The 14,470-nt window shown below is 39.3% G+C and overlaps 1 non-coding gene across 1 annotated transcript; it reads right to left on the bottom strand.

The window, feature by feature from the left end:
* Positions 1-5,565: 5,565 nt before the first annotated feature.
* On the bottom strand, positions 5,566-5,672 carry LOC127132922 (small nucleolar RNA R71). The gene has a single exon (XR_007806926.1). It is a non-coding gene; the product is annotated as a small nucleolar RNA R71 (small nucleolar RNA).
* Positions 5,673-14,470: the final 8,798 nt, after the last annotated feature.

The raw sequence follows: 14,470 nt of genomic DNA, 5'->3' as shown, positions 1-14,470 counted from the left end.
CACAATACGTTCGATTATTAGTCCTTATGGGTTCGATAATCTGTAAAACTACGTGATAGGACTGTGCACTTGCAGTCACGATTCACATAGATTTACCAAAGTCGCGATCAAATTTTTGGCGCCGTTGCCGGGGACTAATTTAGTCGATATCGTAACTCTAGCATTACCCAATATAGACTAAGGCAAACAATTATTTTTCCCTTTCTACATCTGTCGAGTGGATGCCAAGTACTCGTTGTAGTACCTCAAATTTGCACCTCCCATTTTGTATATACATTTTCATGTTTAGGTCATTAACATTGCATTGTTCATTGCATAGTCCACCAAGTCATCAGGCAAGACTGGTCAGGAGATTCAACTGTGCAAGGCAACAAGTGCATTTTCTATGGAATCAAAGCCCTAGGGTTGGTACAATGAGTTCATGTGACCCAAGGATCATGTTGAAGTGATTGGTCAAGTATTGAAGGTTCAAAGCTCATCAGTCCATGTGCAAATCATCTGAAACCCTAGAAAGTCAACAAAAGTCAACTGTCAGTTCAACTATGGATTTGGAGGTGGGAGATGATTAGTGATGCCTCATTCATGTGTAAACAAGTCTCATTTGACATTTCAAACATCAACATTGAAGAATTTGAGGTTAGATCAAAACTTTCCCAAAATAGCAAGTGACCTGTAAATCAAACTTTCCAAAAATGGCAAGGTTTTAGACCAACTTCAACTCAAGATTACATCATCAAGAAAGCTTCAAATGAAATTTTGTCCAACATGAAAGTTGAAGATCTTTCTCCCCCATTTCCAAAAAGTTCAAGATCATGGATTTCTCATGTGTGGTTGATAAGATATGGTTCAAACATGGCAAAGTGTGGTTTAGACTTCAAATGAGCATAACTTTCAAACCAAAAGTCCAATTTGAGTGGTTTTTTCTGCACATTGATCCTTGTAACATGTATTTTCCAAGCATACAATCATTTGGCATGAAATCTCATTTTCATGGCATTGGTTCAATCATGAAGATTTTAGTGAAAAATTTCATAAGTTCATTTTGGTTGAACATATGCATACCAAGCCAATTCCAACATGTGCATGGAATATTTTTAAGTCATTTTAAGCCTTGAACATGCACTGTTCACGTGCATGGGGTGCATGGAGCATGAAAACTCATTTTTTTTTCATAAACACCACAAAGTCCTTAATCACACTTGCATTTGCTTAAACCATTGCCTAAACATGATTAGCATGGACTATAAAGCCTTAATCCTAACTGTTTTCATCACAATTACCAATTCTACATCTAGAATCATAAAAATCTTCAAATTTTTCTCTCACATTTTTCTCAAAATTCTTCAAACCTAAGCATTTTCTATTAATCAATTCATCATTCTGAAGTACTGTTGAGCGGATTTGGACTAAAATTCAAGAGAAATCGTGATTGGTGGAGCTAGGTTCAAAGCTTGAAGGTGTCATTGTGATTTCAAAACCTGTTGGATTCGTGCATGTTTAAGCTCCACATTCATCACCAATCACATCAACAAGCATCATAGGATAACTCTGAAGCATTGCCAGGCCTTGAAGCAAGCTGAATTGACTTCTGTTCATCAACAGGTCAGAATTCGAGTTCCTTATTTTTGCAAATCTTGGTGATATTCGTGTAGATCATAGTTTGGTGATGATGCTGATGTAAAATTCGAGCGATTTGGTGCAGTATTCACTGAGTTAGGCTTGGTTGAAGTTTTGTAGATCTACTTTATTCTCTTCGATTCTCTTAATATGTGATGAATTAGAGCAAATTAATGTTGGATTTGGAACGTGTGCATGATAACGAGTTGATTGGTGTTAACCTTGATGATTTCTGGAACATTTTTTTTGAATCTGGAAATTTCCAGATGAAGATCTTCATGATCTTCATCACGTTCATCACGTTTCCAGTTTACCTGCAAGTTTACCTGCGGAACGCATAGCTTACCTGCGAAATTTGCCATGAGTTCATACGCGTTTCCTGCGGATTTTCAAATAATGCATGTGTGCCAACTTAGGGTTTCATGTCTAAACACAGTCGTTTTGGCTTGGCGCGTTTGGATTTGAATTTGGCCACGGATCGAATCCTGCTGAACGCATTTGCCATTTGCCTTGTATTTTTCATCATTTCCTTCATATTTCATGCCATGCTTCATGTTCTTGATTTTAATTTTCCATGAACTTCCAAAATTCACAACAAATTGAAAAATCAACCAAATGATCTCCAATTTTTTTGCATCATGATCCTCATTCTATCTAGTTTTTTGTGGTTATTGAAATGCAAGTTGTGCCTGGCCTGGAAAATATTTTGTCTAAGGGGTTTGAACATGTATGCTTGCTTGACCTTGTCTTGCTATATCATTTGTGAAATGCTTGATTTTTGTCCAATGCTCATGAAATTTTGCATGCTATAACTAGACTCATTTCTTGACATTTTGGTGTTGATTTGGTATTTTTATCAATTACCATTGTTGTTTTATGATCATGATAAGTTAGGAGTGACAATTGGTGTCACACCTTGTGATGTTCAACTTGATTGATGAGTTTGCCATGCCAAATGATCTCCAATTGCCTTGATTTTTTGTATGATGCATGCTATGGATGTTGTGAATGCTCATGACTTTTGTTGGAATTTTTGGGATCATTTCTGATTTAATTGAGATTTTTTCTTCTGGTTGGTCACATTTGAGCTTCCAAATTGCCTTGTACTTCATTTGATCACAAAATGCTTGTTTCTTATCCAATGCTTCTGAATTTTTGCACACTATTTCTAGACAGGTTGAATGTTGTTTTGGCTTTGGTTTGAGGTTTTTACCATAATCCATCCCTGTTTTATGCCTATGCTAACTTGGTGTGACAATTTGTGTCACACATGTGCTTGTTGTGCTTGTCTTGACTTATGCTATGTGATTGCCATGCCTAATGATGTCCAATGCTTCTAATTTTTTGTGTGATGATCATGTTGTATGTTCTGTTTACTCATGATTTTTGCCAAGATTATTTGAATCATTTTTGATTTAATGTGCATTTGTTTCTTCTGGTGTCACAATGTGGTTACAATTTGCATACCTTGCCATCTTTGGTTCATGAAATGAATTTGGTTAATGATATTGATGTGGGACCTTTTGGATTGTGTCAAGATGTGATTGAAGTTGATTCATGTTAAATTTCATGTTATGTTTTTGAATTTTTTCTCCACCTTTGACCCTAGGCCTTGACCTAGTGGTTTGTGACTCACAGTTGAGCTTTGATTTCAGGTTTACACATCCAAGTCCATAATTGATGATGCTTCCTCACTTGAGCATTGATGTTTGCTCTAGGTGTTGGCTAACCTTGAGTTGTTTTGTAGGCTTTGAGACCAAGTGGCTTAATAGCTTGTGCCTTGCTCACTGTTGCATTGCTTGCTTAGCTGTCTGATTGTGTGATTGACTGTTGTCTGTTTGATTGATTGAACTGTGTACTGATTAGTTTAGATTTTTTCAGGTACCTAAGTTGCTTTGAGTTATTTTGAACTTGCTCTTGCTTTGCTTGGTTGCTTAACCACTGAGGTATAACTCTTTGACTTCATGTAGTCTGGAAGACCTGTCCTGTTATGTGGGCAGGCACCTGTCTGAAGTCCTCCTTAAGAGGCAATGCTTGTGTTTGTTTATCTTTGTGCCAAGCAGGAAAAGTCCTCTTATGAGGCAATTGGCAGATAAAAGAGATGTGTAATCCATCTCCTGCTATTCAGTGTGTCATTCACCTTGCTCACACACCTTGTGTTGATGCATTGTGGATAATAGCCTAAGATCTTTGTTATGTCAGTCATATGTGGAGAAGAGTTCCAACTTTATGAACTCCCACACTTTCATTTGTCTGAAGCTCTCCCAGGCCAGGGATAAGAGCTGTGAGGTCTTACCCTCACTTCCCATTTCATCTGCTTCACCCTAACTCTCAATGTTAGGGTTAAGAGCTAAATACACCCGATTCCAGTTGGCTTGTGTTTCACAGCCTAACCTTGTTTGAGCCCAATTGTGTGCATATAGTGTGTGTGCTTGTATGTATTTGCTTGTGCTGTTTAGGATAGCTTGCTCCCTGTGCAAGTTAGATAGAAACCTTAACATAGGGATCGTATGCATGACAACTTCTAGGCTCGAGTCGTAGTCTCCCTAGTAGTTTGTGTCTCCCTTTGTATCTGGTTAGGCTAGTCCTTTTTCCCTGTGTAGGGGAACTACGTCGCCCTGATCCTCGAACCAGATGAGGTACGTAGGCAGGAGATGATCTGATCTCTCCGGGCTCCCTTTTGCTTTTTCAACTCCTTTGTGTGTGTTTGGAGTCTGACGTAAGTCCAGCGATTGGCAGTTGGTTTCCTGTGTCTTGTTTGCTTGTTGGAGTCTGACGTAAGTCCAGCGATTGGCAGTTGGTTTCCTGTGTGTGTTTGTTGGTTCGGAGTCTGATATAAGTCCAGCGATTGGCATTCGGTTTCCATGTTTGCCTTTTTGTGTAGAGTCTGCCATATGTCCAGCGATTGGCAGTCGGTTTCCTGTGTGGTTTTGTTTGGCGTGCGTTAGCTGAGCTACGAGTGCTCTGATTCTTTCTCTGGTTAGAGAAGATACGTATGCATAGGATGCGACATCCTAGCGAGCACGTTTTCCCCCGTCCCGAACTACGTCGACTCTGATGTCTGTGCCTGACAGACTACGTAGGCCCAGGATGCGATATCCTGCTGAGTTAGTTTCTTCCGTCTTTCATCTGTGTTTGTTTCCAGCGTGTGTGCAGTGTTTGAGCAGTCTTTAGCAACCTTTCTTCTATCCTTTCTAAGTGTGGATCCCGTCGAGTACGACGGATGCGTAGGGGTGTTAATACCTTCCCTTCGCATAACCGACTCCCGATCCCATCTCTCTCTGGTCGCGAGACCATGTCTTTTCAAGGTTTACTTCGAGCGTTTCCTTTCCCTCTTTTGGGATAAATAACACACGGTGGCGGCTCTGTTGTTTCGTTTTCCCGCCGGTTTTTCGCGTAATGCGACACTCGCTCTCAAGGCGAGAAATTAAAGCTACAACTCGACGAACCCAAGCATTATCTTAGGTTAGAACGCCGGATACGATACTTGATACGGGAACATCGTATCTAGCTAAATCTTCCTAACCTTAACATTCCTACTTCTGCATCAGTCGTTCAACCAGAGATGGCCGAACAAGTGCAAAACCGTCCTCTTAAGTATTATGCAATCCTTCATAGGATGAACCTCATAACAGCATCGCTGCCCCTGCGATCGAAGCCAAAAATTTCGAACTAAAACCCTTAATGTTGTCAGCCGTACAACAAAACCAGTTTTCAGGTAGTCCCACGGAGGACCCGAACCTACACTTGTCAGTATTTTTGCAATACGCAAACATGGTGAAAGCGAATGGTGTCAGCTCATAAGCTATAAGACTCTGTCTTTTCCCATTTTCATTAAGAGATAGAGCTAGAGCTTGGCTCCAGTCTCTACCATCCAACTCTGTCACTACGTGGAACAAGTTGAAGAAAGTCTTCTTAGCCCGATATTTCCCACCTAGCAAGACGGTTATGCTAAGAGCCCAAATAAACGGGTTTAAACAAAAGGATAATGAATCAGTTTTTGAAGCTTGGGAGAGATACAAAGACATGATGAAGCTATGTCCACATCATGGTCTAGAAGAATGGCTGATCATCCACACCTTTTATAACGGTCTCTTGTACAATACAAGATTGACAATAGACGTCGCCGCAGGTGGCGCATTGATGGATAAACCATACGACGAGGCATGTCAACACATTGAAAGTATGGCCCAAAATCATTTTCAATGGGGAAGCGAAAGAACCTCTGTAGAGAAACCTCAACCGAAGGGCGGTATGTACGAATTGAGCAGTCTTGACCATGTCAATGCCAAGGTAGATGCCCTGACTCAGAAGATAGACAGCTTAACCATAACACCAGCAACCACCGTGGCTGTCGTAGCACCAAACTGCGAGATATGCAGAGTTCAAGGGCATACTGCCCCAGAATGTCAACTCTTGACAGGAACTTCCACATACCAGGTGAATTATGCTCAAGGAAACCCCTACTCAAATACCTATAACCCAGGTTGGAAGAACCATCCTAACTTCTCATACAAAAACAATAATGCATTGTATGCACCTAATCAAACACCTGTTGTACCACCAGGATATCAAAAAGCTGCCACAAACACTCACAATGCTCCTAGGAAATCAAACTTAGAAATAATGATGGAAAACTTTATAGCTACCCAAGCTCAAACAAATAAGGATTTCTTAAATCAAAACATACATACTAGCGAGCAAATCAAGCAGTTAGCAAACAAGGTAGACGCTTTAGCCACCCATAACAAAATGTTGGAAACTCAAATCTCACAAGTGGATCAACAACAAGCACCTACCGCTGCTCCTGCAGGCACATTTCCTGGACAGCCGCAACCAAACCCGAAAGGTCATGTAAATGCTATTATACTACGAAGTGGCACAGAACTAGACAGACCGACTGATCGTAGAACTCAAAACCCATCCATGCATCAAGACCCAGATAAGGTAACTGAGAAGGAAGACGAACAAGAGGAAGATAAAAACAAAGAGGCCATAGAGAAAGAAGAACCTTATGTGCCTCCACCATCATATAAACCCCCTATCCCTTATCCTCAAAGACTTGTTAAATCTTAAAGTGTAGGGCAATTTAAAAAATTCGTAGAGCTTCTAAAACAATTGAATATCACAATACCCTTTACAGAAGCCATAACTCAGATGCCCTCATATGCTAAGTTTCTCAAAGAAATCTTATCTAACAAGAAGAAGATAGAGGATAACGAAACAGTTACACTTACTGCTGAGTGTAGCGCCATAATACAAAACAATATGCCTCCTAAGCTGAAAGACCCAGGTAGTTTCTAAAGGAGAAGAGTGATCCAAACGCAGCGGAATTTAAAATTTCTCCTTTAATGATCCTTATGAATGGGCATGATCAGTGATAGAATCGTTACCTCTTGTGGTGATTGTAACCTTTGATGCAGATCTACAGAGCGATCACGAACGTTGAACGATGACAACGCCTCTACTCAGTCCACACGAACGGATTCCTTCAATCTCAGTGTTAGCTGCTACGAATGAAGGCTTTGAGTGAGAGAGAGAGAGAGAGAGAGAGAGAAACGAAATTGTAAATTCACCAATGCTTCTACACAAGGGTTCTATTTATAGAACCACTTGTGTGGGCTGCAAGCTAAAAAGCCCACTCAAGTGTATGTGGTCCATATCTTATAATATGCCGAAATCACTTAAGCGTGTGGTACCTTACCATATTTCGTATTCTACTTAAGTACATCGTACCTTACGATGTTCTACAATTCACTTAAGGGCACCGTACATTACGGTATTCCTTAACTACTCTATCTCTCATCAATCCGTCCTTTTGTGTGTGACCCTGTAGGTTTTCGCGGCATTGGCAATTATTTTAAATCACGTATTTAACATAATAAACAGTGAGCGGTATCTAGCAACACATCACTGCTACCCAAGACACGAAAATGTCATGTGATCTGACAAATCCTTTTGTGATAATACTTATGTGTATAATTACCCTTTTGCCCTTATGTCTATATTGAACACAAGGCATAGACCGTGTCATCCTTGTCCAACTCAATATTGGGCCCATAGACGTTTATTCTGTTACGCAGGATGGGCAAATTCCATCTAGGTCACTCATATCCCTTAGCATGCTTCGTGGAGTACCCATCAACTGTCTTTATGGTCATCCAGTTACGGATAATGTTTGATCAGCAATAAGGCACTCGACTCTACATCTAGGGTCCATAGTGGTTTCAGGTCGAAGGGAGGTATACACGATTATCACCATGAGAATAACTTATGACACTTTGCATAACATTCTATATAGTATTCTCATAGTGGGTCAATCCAGTATAAATATTACTCTTAATATTCATACCTATATTTAAGACCTGATAACTCCTTATCCATGATCCATGAGATGTGATCATCAGTCTATATACATAATAGTCTTAATGCTTTAATGTTATCCCACTTCACAATAAAGCCCTACTATGGATACTTTAAGAATAGTGTCCTTATGTTTAATGTGATCTCATGATTAAGTCATACTTGATACATTAAATGGACTATCTATTCTAGGGACTTTATTAGACAAACATAATAAAGAAAAAGCCTTTTATTATTAATAAATAATTCGATATATGTACCAAAAGTATTGGCCTCTAGGGCTTACACCAACAATATCCCACTAGCACTAGAGCCAATCAGGCATACCCCTAATGCCCATAGATCTAGTATGGCCATCATGCTTCTGCTGCGCAAGAGGCTTTGTTAGTGGGTCAGCAATATTGTCAAGTGTAGGTACTCTGCATATTTTCACATCTCCTCTATCTATTATCTCTCGAATGAGGTGATAACGCCTAAGTATGTGTTTGGATCGTTGCTGAGATCTAGGTTCCTTAGCTTGTGCGATAGCACCATTGTTATCACAATAGAGACCAATGGGATCCACAATGCTAGGAACTATGCCAAGTTCACTAATGAACTTTTTGATCCAAACAGCTTCCTTTGCGGCACTTGAGGAAGCAATATACTCGGCCTCGGTTGTAGAATCAGCAACGGTGTCTTGCTTTGAACTTTTCCAACTCACAGCGCCACCGTTTAAGCAAAACACATAACCAGATTGTGATCTAAAGTCATCCTTATCTGTCTGGAAGCTAGCATCGGTGTATCCAATTACAACCAGCTCTTCCTGCCTCCATATATCAAGAATGAGTCCTTAGTCCTTCTTAAATACTTAAGGATATTCTTGACAGCTACCCAATGAGAATCACCAGGATCAGATTGGTACCTACTCGTTGCACTCAAAGCATACGAGACATCTAGTCGAGTACATAACATGGTATACATGATAGATCTTATTGCAGATGCATATGGAATCTTATTCATGCGATCCCTTTCTTCCTTAGTTGAAGGGGGTTGTGTTTTTGATAGACACAGACCATGTTGCATATGTATGAATCCTTTCTTGGAATCATGCATATTAAAGCGTCTCAGCACTTTGTCTATGAATGTACTCTGACTTAGGCCAAGCAGTTTTTGTGATCTATCTCTATAGATTCTGATTCCTAATATATAGGCTGCTTCACCTAGGTCCTTCATAGAAAAGCATTTCCCCAACTAAGACTTACTTGTTGCAGGGTAGGGACATCATTTCCAATGAGTAATATGTCATCTACATATAATACCAGGAAAATGATCATGCTCCCACTAACCTTCTTGTAGACACAAGGCTCATCTTCGTTCTTGATGAATCCATATTATTTTACTGTTTCATCAAAACGAAGATTCCAGCTTATGGAAGCTTGCTTCAATCCATAGATTGATCTTTGTAACTTACATATCTTTTGGGCTTCTTCTGGTATGTAAAATCCTTCAGGCTATTTCATGTACACATCCTCAAGAAGATTCCATTAAGGAAAGCAATTTTGACATCCATCTGCCATATTTCATAATCATGATATGCAGCGATAGCAAGTAAAACGCGAACAAATTTAAGCATTGCAACTGGTGAAAAGGTTTCATCATAGTCAACCCCATGAATTTGTTTATATCCTTTTGCAACCAGTCTTGCCTTATAGGTATGTACCTTACCATCCATGTCAGTCTTCTTTTTGAAGACCCGCTTGCATCCTATAGGGTTAACTCCTACAGGAGGCTCTACCAAGGTACAAACTTGGTTTGTGTACATGGAATCCATTTTAGATTTCATGGCTTCTAGCCACTTCTCAGACTCGGGATCAGTTATGGCCTTTTGGTAGGTCACAGGCTCATCTTGATCCATGAGTAATACATCACCTTGATCAGTTATGAGATATCCATATCTCTCAGGTTGGTGACGTATCCTGCTTGGCCTACACTGGTCTTGTTCTACTTTAGCAGGTTGCTCTTCCACGACTACTTGTGTTTCCTGCTTTAATTCCTCCATAGGTGTATTGATGATTTGTGATTCTTGAATTTCTTCAAGCTCTACTTTCCTCCCACTGATTCCTTTGGAAATAAAATCCTTTTCTAGGAAAACTCCAGTTTGAGCGACAAACACTTTGCCCTCAAAAGGATTGTAGAAGTAATACCCTCTTGTTTATTTAGGATACCCCACAAATAAGCATTTGTCAGATTTGGGCTCAAGCTTAGTTGAAATTTGTCGTTTCACATAAACTTCGCAACCCCAAATCCTCATTTAAGACATATGTGGTTTCTTACCACTCCATATCTCATATGGTGTCTTCTCAACCTTTTTGGATGGAACACGGTTAAGTGTGTAAGCTGATGTCAATAGTGCATGTCCCCAAAAGGAGTTTGGAAGATCGGCGTGACTCATCATGGATCGGACCATGTCTAACAGGGTTCGATTTCTTCTCTCAGATACACCATTCCATTGGGGTGTTCCAGGAGGAGTAAGTTGGGATAGGATTCCACACTCTTTTAGATGGTCATCAAACTCTAGGCTTAAATACTCACCACCTCGATCTGATTGAAGAGTTTTAATATTCTTACCTAGTTGGTTTTGTACTTCATTCTTGAATTCCTTGAACTTTTCAAAGGACTCTGATTTGTGTTTCATTAAATACACATAACCATATCTAGTGAAATCATCAGTAAATGTGATTAAGTACTGAAAACCTCCTCTGGCTGGTATGTTAAGTGGTCCACATACATCAGTATGTATGAGGGCCAAAAGATCATTATCTCTTTCACCTTTTCCTATGAATGGAGACTTTGTCATCTTTCCAATTAAACAAGATATGCATGTCTCATATGATTCATAATAAAAAGAGTCCAAGAGTCCATCTTTATGGAGTTTGGAAATGCGTTTCTCATTTATGTGGCCTAATCGACAATGCCAAAGGTAAGTTGGATTTAACTCATTAGATTTCATCCTTTTAGTATTAATGTTATAAATAGGGATTTCAAGATCAAGGACATATAGTCCATTGTTCATTTGTGCAGTAGCATAGAATATATCATTCAAATAAATTGAGCAAAAATTATTCTTTATTATAAATGAAAAACCAAACTTGTCCAAACAAGAAACGGAAATAATATTCCTGCTAATTACAGGTACATAATAACAGTTCTCTAACTAAATTATTAAACCACTAGGTAAATTAAATACATAAGTTCCTACGGCTAAAGCAGCAACCTTTGCTCCATTGCCAACTCGTAGGTCAACTTCACCTTTTGCCAAATCTCTACTCCTTTTTAACCCCTGCACATTGGTACAAATGTGAGAACCGCATCCAGTATCTAATACCCATGATGCAGAAGTAGATAAATTAATTTCAATAACAAAAATACCTGAAGTTGAAGTCTCTACTCCACTCTTTTTATCTTCCAGGTACTTTAGTCATTTTCTCTTCTAGTGTCCGGTCTTACCGCAATGGAAGCAGGTGCCTTCCTTTGCTATGCCTCCACTAGGCTTCAAAGCAGCAACATTGGGTTTGGGTTTGGCAACTTCCTTGCCTATCCCTTTATCACCCTGCTTGGTGGGTCTTTTGTTCTCTCTCTTTCCATTTCCGATCATCAGAATGGACTTCCCTTTTGACTTCAGATTCTGCTCAGCAGTTCTTAACATGGCTAGCAGTTCAGGAAGAGATTTGTCCATATCATTCATATTGAAATTTAGGACAAATTGACTGAATCTATCTGGCAACGATTGCAAGATCAAATCAGTCGCAAGTTCCTTTCCGAGGGGAAAACCCAACCTCTCAAGGTTCTCCACATACCCAATCATCTTGAGCACATGGGGACCTACAGGGGCTCCCTCAGCTAACTTTCCTTGAAAAAAGGGCTTTTGAAACTTCAAACCTTTCATGCCTTGCTTGCTCTTGATAGAGCATCTTCAGGTGTTCGATCATATCGAACGCTGCCATGTTCTCATGTTGCTTTTGCAACTCTGAGTTCATGGTAGCTAGCATGAGACAAGCAGTTTCATTGGCATCATCGGCATGCTTCTTATAACCATCTCTTTCTTCCTTAGGTGCAGAACTAGGAGGTTCCTCTTCAGGAACAGGTTTCTCCAAGACATACAACTTTTTATCATGTTTGAGGACAATCCTCAGATTTCGGTGTCAATCCCGAAAATTTGTCCCAGACAATTTTTCCTTGTCAAGGATTAACCCCAAAATATTGTTAGAGGTGTTTGTTGTCGTGGTAATCTACATGAAAATAATAAAAATATAAGTATCAATAACATATTTAATTAGGCCTTTAATTAAATATGCTCCCACTATTTTACTCAAAACAAATGACCCTCATCATTTGATTCGGAAAATCTCGTTGGAAGATTTTCTAGTGGGTCGAGATCCACATTTCACTTTGTTTTAAGTCCGCGTAGGCGGATTACACAAAACTAGGTTATTTAGGTAGGAACTTCTTCCAATTGCATCTAATACAACTCTCGAATATTTTAGTTGGGTGAATAACTCCTTATTCCAATCCATCACATGTATCATTTCCAACTCTTGCTTATAAACATATATAATTTTATTATAATTTGTTTAGTTAAGTTTGACCCATTGTTTTAGCAATTGGATATTACAATTATCCCATCACACCTTACTAATATAGAACATGCACCTCGTGTAGGCAAAACCTACATTATCCGATACTAGTCTTGATGAGTGCTAAAACTTGGAAAGCATAAAATTAATATTTAATTTGAGGAAATTTGCAATTATTCTGATCTCACCGGCTTATTTATCATATAAATCATCTCTCACATGCATCAACATACATTCATATGCATCAACATACATAATGAAACAGTTATGGCACAACTCTTGATACTTTAAGGCGGGAATTTTTTTAATGAACAATTCATTTGAAATCGGCGTCGTTTTTCGCATCAACACTTGATACTTTAAGGCACAACTCTTGCGCAGTCACAACCCTAATCGCATAACTCTTTGACAACACAACCCTTGTGCCGTCATTAACCCTAATGCACCAATTTCAGACCGTCAAACACGTCTCGATTGTTGATTCAGTATGATTGATCAACACGTCATTGCTTCACCATACTAATGTCGGATCAAGAAGCCAACGACCATTGATCGCTCAAAAGAAAACAACCATTAAGTGTTTGAATGAACGAAACAGAAACAGTATATCATATATACCGTATTTTGCATCAGGATTACTTATATCATATATATAACTTGATCGATCTCAATTGCATAACCTATGGACGATCGATGTATCGCTGCTTCACCATACTAATGTCGGATTCCGAACCATAGTCAACATCAATCATCCAAATCATACACACATGATGACAAATTTAATTACTCATTTATTCTTTGATTCATTCTGTCTTTTAATCGTATTAATACAGAAAAGACAGAAAATAAATAGCTATCAGATGCATGGTTTCGTAAGTGGCTCTGATACCACTGACGGAGAAGAGCGATCCAAAATGCAGCGGAATTTAAAATTTCTCCTTTAATAATCCTTACGAATGGGCATGATTAGTGATAGAATCGTTACCTCTTGTGGCGATTGTAACCTTTGATGCAGATCTACGGAGCGATCACGAACGTTGAACAATGACAATGCCTCTACTCAGTCCACATGAACGGATTCCTTCAATCTTAGTGCTAGCTGCTACGAATGAAGGCTTTGAGTGTGAGAGAGAGAGTGAGAGAGAAAAACAAAATTATAACTTCACCAATGCTTCTACACAAGGGTTCTATTTATAGAACCACTTATGTGGGCTGCAAGCTAAAAAGCCCACTCAAGTGTATGTGGCCCATATCTTATAATATGCCAAAATCACTTAAGCACGTGGTACCTTACCATATTTCGTATTCTACTTAAGTACATCGTACCTTACGATATTCTACAATTCACTTAAGGGCAACGTACATTACGGTATTCCTTAATTACTCTATCCCTCATCAATCCGTCCTTTTGTGTGTGACCCTGTAGGTTTTCGCGGCATTGGTAATTATATTAAATCACGTATTTAACATAATAAACAGTGAGCGATATCTAGCAACACATCACTGCTACCCAAGACACGAAAATGTCATGTGATCTGACAATTCCTTTTGTGATAATACTTATGTGTACAATTACCCTTTTGCCCTTATGTCTATATTGAACATAAGTCATAGACCGTGTCATCCTTGTCTAGTTCAATATTGGGCCCATAGACATTTATCCTGTTACGCAGGATGGGCAAATTCCATCTAGGTCACTCATGTCCCTTAGCATTCTTCGTGGAGTACCCATCAACTGTCTTTATGGTCATCCAGTTACGGATAACGTTTGATCAGCAATAAGGCACTCGACTCTACATCTATGGTCCATAGCGGTTTCAGGTCGAAGGGTGGTATACACCATTATCACCATGAGAATAACTTATGACACTTTG

Source organism: Lathyrus oleraceus, chromosome 3 (assembly GCF_024323335.1).
Source record: "Lathyrus oleraceus cultivar Zhongwan6 chromosome 3, CAAS_Psat_ZW6_1.0, whole genome shotgun sequence".
NCBI classification, from domain to species: Eukaryota; Viridiplantae; Streptophyta; class Magnoliopsida; order Fabales; family Fabaceae; genus Lathyrus; species Lathyrus oleraceus.
This window is presented reverse-complemented; position numbering and strand designations above follow the sequence as displayed.